Genomic DNA, 6,367 nt, shown 5'->3' with positions numbered 1-6,367 from the left:
GTCACTCCAACTGGCTGGAGAGCTGACAACTCAGTCTCGCCAGGGACAGTGACGAGAAAGAACGTGTGTGCTCCTCGAATGTTCTATCCTTCCGTCACTCCGGTTAAGTCTCAAAGTCCTGGGAGAAAAATCAGCAAGACTGCCCAGAGGGGCTAAGAGGAAGTTCCAAAAGGAGGTGGGGGTAACTTAGCCAGCAAGAAGGAAAGGAAGCCTGCAGCCCCAAAGCCTTCGGGGCTCCCTAAAAGTGGGCCGAAAGCCTCGAATGACAATCCCAACCTGCTCCTGAATGTCCATATGCGATGTCCACAGCCTTTCCCCTGCCTGGACCTCAGCATGTTAATTTGCAAAACGAGCTGGTCGGCCCTCATGATGCGAGGGGCCTCTCCATCCAGAATGTTCTCTAGTCCCTGGCGGCTCCCACTGCCCTCCTGCCCCACTCGCTCACGTTTGAACCGCCCACCCTGACAGTCACAAGTGACGGATTTCCTCAGGTCGGACCCAAGTTTCTAAAAATGGCCGGTGAAAGAGGCCTGCTGGAGGTCTTTTATGGTGATTTTTCAAGTTTATCGTGGAAAAGGCAGCCGCCCCGAAGCCTGGCAGGAGATTTGTGAGGTGAGGGAAATGACAGCCCAGGTTGTTAGGAAGAGACAGGGGGGTCTGGCGAACCCAGATTCGGAAGCCTGTCTGTCCTGGGGAACTGGGGTGTCCGTCAGGGGCCGCGGCATGGAGATGTGGCTGCATTCTGGGCGCTGGGTTGCTGCAGGCCTCGGGGAGGCCCCCAGGCTCCCGGAGCGCGTCTGTAGGGCTTTACCTGGGGCCTTCCCATGTCACAGAGCTTACTTTGTTCCAAGTTCAAAGCAGCTGAAACAGCCTTGAAAATGTCAGTATGGGGGCAGCAGGGCAGGGGTGAGCGATGGGGAAAAAAGGCAGGACAATGTCACTGAACAATGATACATTGAAAAAAGGTTGGTATCAGAGTAACCCACTGTACTTCTTAAATTTGTACAAGATGACGTGTCAGGTTTATTCAGTAATTTTTTAAAAAAATGTCCGACTGGCACAAATCATGGTTTTTGAGGCTGCAGAACATTCTAAAAGATCATAGAGGTCTGATAGGCAGGTAAGGAATTGGGCTGGGCTTGGATTCCCTGTCTTCCACTTCTTCACGGAGCAACCTTGGGTGATTTCCTTAAGGTTTTTCTGAGTCCCTTTTCTCATCTGTAAAATGGTCAGAATCATGGTTACCTATTCAGCTGGTTGTCAGAAGATTCAAGTGGAAAATGTGTGTGAAGTACTTTGCACAGTACGGGGCCCATAGAAAATACTTGATAAATATCATTGTTGTTATGCTTAGTTTTATTATTCCCATGATCTCTCAGTTGCAAAGAACATAATATTTACAATTTCTTGGTCTGGCCTTACCGATCCATGTAGCCGACAAAGGTATGGGATACAGTGGGAACAGACAATGGCCGTGCAGAGAGAATCAGGTGTCCTAATCTCCGTACTGTGACTTTTGCCTTGGCTACAACCCAAGGCTACGGGTTGGTGCCGCCGTGATCAGTGCATTCAGACAAACACGGTAGGAATGATGTAAACTTTCCCACTGTAGAGTCTGTCTTTAATCATTTAGTCATCCCAACCATTTATTGTCTTTAAACTAATTTTTTAAATTTATTAATTGATTTTAGAGAGGGGGAGAGAGAGAAAGAGAGATGGTTTTGTTGTTCCACTTATTTATGCATTCATTGGTTGCTTCTTCTGCTATGTGCTGTGACTGGGGGTCAAACCCACAACCTTGGCACATGGGGATGATGCTCTAACCAACTGAGCTACCGAGCCAGGGCCCAACCCCTTTCTTGAGGCCCCTCGGTGGTCTGGCTTGGGGTCCACCCTAAGGATGTTCTTCTCTTTTCCTTCCTGCTCCTTCTCCTCTGTTTTCCTCTCGGATCCCCGAGTGAGTGTCTTTCTCTCTCCCACACCAGGTCCCAGGCTCTTTGGTTTGACTGACTCCTGTCCATTCTCTGTGTCTGGGTTGAACACCTTCCCTGAGGTCCTAGGCTGTCCGATGACCCCGTTAGACTTGCTTTTCCTCACCCCACCACTTTAGGTCCTTCAGTTTAGTTAACTGTTTGTGTAAATACTTTTTCAATGTCACCGGAGAAGTTGGAGCAAAAAGACCTGGGCGTCAGGATGTGGAGGACCTTGAAGGGGTAGGATGTCTTTGGACTTCACCTGCAGGGCTGCAGGACCCTGATGGAAGGTTTTAAGCAGGGGGAAGGCGTGCTCCCCTGTGTGGTTCAGACAGATCCCTGGGTGGCAGTGATGGAGAGAGCAGTGGTGCTGGAATATTTTCCAGCTGTTGGGGCCCAGCTCCTGAGATTCTGATTCAGAGGGACAGTGGTAGCCACCCCTTATCTGCAGAGGGTGTGTTCTGAGACCCCTCCGGTGGATGCCTGAAACCACAGACAGCACCCAACGTTCACCTTTTCTCTTAAAGGAAGCAATTGCCAGCGTCTCTTTGGTGTAACCAAATTCCCAGCATCACTACTCATGACGTTTGGGGCCTTTATTAAGTAAAATGATGGTGTTTTGAACACAAGCACTGTGATACCATGACAGCCAATCTGATAACCTAGCCGGCTAAGTGACTAATGGGTGGGGATTGCAGCGTGGATCTGCTGGAAAAAGGAATGACTCATGTCCCTGTTAGGACAGTGAGATTTTATCACGCTGCTCGGAATGGTGAGTGAGCAACGTAAAACTTATCAATTATTTATTTCTCTTTTTTTTTTCGTTTAGTATTTTGGGGTCACAGTTGACCACGGGTAAATGAAAACTGTGGCAATGGAAACCTCAGACTGCTGTATGTGTTTGTCGTTGTAACAAATTCACAGGTGATATTGATGCTGGCGATCCAGGAATCGCTCTGTGGGAACTCCTGGTAAAGGTATTGCAGGAAGGCAGGGGGCTGGGGAAATGTATGGGCAGCTGTTTCAAGTGAAAGATTCAAGGAAGCGAATGGAGAGTTACCGTCCTGGGTTGATGGGGCTGCTGTCCCGCTGGGGAGGAAGCGTAGCCTGGAAGATGTTGCCTATTGCTTAGTCCCATGCACCATTCCCCGCACTTCCTGTTGCACCTCTTGCTGCTTTTGACACCTCGGATAGGGCTTCCTTCCTTTGGTTAGGCCACTTTCTCCTAGCTTCCCTCCATCCCACTGACACTGTTTTTTCCTTCGTTCCTCTTCCAGCATTTCCCAGGCTCCAATCCTGATTCATTTTCCCTGGGGGGAAATTGGGGGAAAACGGTGGGCGGGGGGGGGGGGTCTTCAGCAGCCCTCAGAACTTCAACTCTCTCCTGCTACATAGTAAACACTCAAAAGTGTTTGTAAAATAACTTAGAGTCCATCCGCTGATTTTCTCTGTTCCTCAGTGGTCCACAGGTCTAGGACCTTATCTATTGCCTCTGTCTTAATATTTCTTCCCAGAACAGAGTGGCCACACAGTAGGTGCTCAATAAATATTTATGAACAAATGGATAATTCCTTCACCATTTTGTTAGCTCTGTAAATGCAGGCAAATTACTTAATCTCTCCAAGTTTCAAACTCTTTATGTGGACAATGGGTTTAGAAATATAATTGACCTCCTAAGAGTTGCTTTGAGGATGAAATAAGATAATGCATGTAAAGTGTTTAGCCCATAGTAAACATTGTCTACTATTACTGTAGTTTTTATTGTTGGTACTCCTGTGACTTTGGGAGAGCTATTGAATTTGTCTGAACTTCATTATTGTCCTTTTCCACAATTACTCTCCTGCCGGGCTGTTGTGAGGGTAAGGCAGACAGTAGGTGTGTAATAAAGGCTAATTGTCTCTCCCCAAGCTGTCCCCTTCCCTACCCCTAGAGACCCCTGACTGCACTGGAGTGTTTTATCTCTTGATGGGCTGACAGGGCGACAATGGGTAGAAAGTGCTGGGGGTTGTGGCTGAGCTCCCAGGCATTATTTAGAAACAAAGAACATTCCTTTTAACCTCCTAAGATCTACATCCCATTAACACTTGTTCTCTTTAACTGTGTCTTCCTAAAAAGATTAGCATAGGCTGATAGGGAAAGAGAGAAAATTAAAAACAAAATGTGAAATCAACTCAGTCGTTGAGAGTCACCTCAAACCAGGTTGGCAAAGCAAACATTCCTGGATATTTCTTCTAAATTTGGAGCTAGTCTGAATTTTCCCCAGGAGGGTCTAGAAGAGAGAAAGATTATTGCCTCAGCTTTCATGGTGGGTGGTAGAGTCTTTTTAGTTTTACTCTGTTTTTTCTAAATGGCTCCCTGTTCTCATCCTGTTAGCTTGCTTCTACCCTCCTCTGAAATAGGCCTGTCGTGGTCTATAACCTCGAAGGAGGAGCCTTTTGTAAAACTACCAGTGCATTTGTAGCGTTGGGGGACATCCGTCAGCATTTTCTAGCCCAAGTGTTATTTATTGTTGGGAAGAAATATTTCAGGAGGCCTTAGCGTGTCTACTACAAAATTATTATTGACGGACCCAATCATAGGGTATTGCAAACCAGCCCCAGAAAACCCCCGAACACATCGTTTTCGTCCTCTTTCCCGAGCTTTTGCGCCAGAGTTTGTCTTAAAGACCAGCGGAGAACTCTGCATACACATCCCAGCTGTGAGGAACCCAAGCGTTAGGCTGGGATTGTGAACATTCTGTTCATTTAAACATTTGATAAGTTTTATAATCTGGATTTCCTTTTTTGCTTCCAAAGGGAAGCATGGAATAACATTTCCTTCCTCTTTACACATTCCATCCCTAAGAAACCCCACCCCAGGAATCCTGTAGGAGGGGCCCTAATTCCTGCAGACCCCTAGGTAAAAGCCACACTCACTATCAGCTTCTTCCTTCTGGTGTAGTCCAGCTGAATTGCATGCTCCTCCCCCTCCCTCTCCAATTCTTGTTTTTCGGTTTTTTTTTTGTTTTTTGTTTTTTTTTTTAGCCTACAAAATGGATTACACAATGGCATAGACTCTGGGGACTCTCTAGATTGGCTCGGAGGGCCCGTTTGGGTCGGGGTCAAGATCAACCTGGCTTTATGGGAAGACTGTTCCTTGGCTACCTAAATCTAAGATGAGAGCCAAAGAGGTTTTTGGAATGGTGCCCCTTCCATCCCCACAGCCAGGCTCTGCATCCCTGAAGTTGTTTCCTGAACCTCTGAAATGGGGGGTTGTTTTCCTAGTGAGGAACACTCTGGGGTTTTGTGGGCTTGCCCGGATTTAGTGATTCAAACTAACACCTTCTGGCTTCCCAAGTGAGTCACTGCAGGGCTGCTGCCCAGCCACAAAAGGGCAAAGAGTAAACTGTTTGAGACCGCCCCTGCCCTACCGTGACACTGCGAACCACACAACTTCTATGGATTCCACCTGCCTTTGACTTTAGGATATAGGGTGGGACAACTTGAAGCACTTAGAACCCAAAATAAAAGATCAAGAAAAAGACATAAAGGGCTTGATTAAATTATTGTAGGGGCCAGAGCCAAAGACGGTAATTACCTATTGATTTATGGGCGGTGGTGAATTAAAATCTCGTAGAGGACAGAAATCTGAAGATCTCTTGTGAGGCTGAGACAATGAGATAATTAGAACAGTGATAGTAGCTTCCTTTTCCCTATGTGGTCCACGTTCAAGTTTCTGGCTCAGGCTGTAGGTTTTCAAAGGCTCCTAATTAATAATATCTACATTCAAAAATGCCTTTTCATGTCCCAGGGATGAGCATGTGTCATAATTGTCCATGTGTGAAAGAAGTTGAGAGTCTGTTGTTTTCAAAATAATGACTCACACGACAAAGAGTAATTATACTTTATTTTATGACCTGCACAGTAGCAGTTCTAAACTGGCTGCTTCCCCAGAGCAACTGGCGAATCTCAACGAGTGGCTAAGGTAGGAGGCAATACGAGTTCTGGACGTCTCAACGTGAAAGGAAAAACTAAACAATGACCTACAAAGTAACACAAACAACGGGGACCTGACGTCCGACAGGGCCTGCCTGTTGAAATGAAAGACACAGAACCCACGAGATGGGTGGCTCCTGTTCAAGCGAGTGGCACATCAATTCCTTGGGGCCTCTTTGCGGAGTGGTGGAGCAGTTAAAGAGCGGGTCGCCTGGGTTTGAATCCCAGCTCTACTCTTCATTGTCGGTGGAGCTTGGCCACATGGATGAGACTTTCTGTGCCTCAGTTTCCCTTTCTATTGTGAGGAAATCAACAGCACCTCTTCCTTCACAGGGTTGCTGTGGTGTTGGCTGAGGAAAATACTTAGAAGAATGCCTGGCTCCCAGGTAGTAGGGTATGGTTAGGACAGAGCAGTCCTTC

This window comes from Phyllostomus hastatus, unplaced genomic scaffold (genome assembly GCF_019186645.2).
Source record: "Phyllostomus hastatus isolate PE091 unplaced genomic scaffold, TTU_PhHast_1.1 phas_scaffold_21, whole genome shotgun sequence".
Classification (NCBI taxonomy): Eukaryota; Metazoa; Chordata; class Mammalia; order Chiroptera; family Phyllostomidae; genus Phyllostomus; species Phyllostomus hastatus.
Note: the sequence above shows the minus strand (reverse complement) of the source record.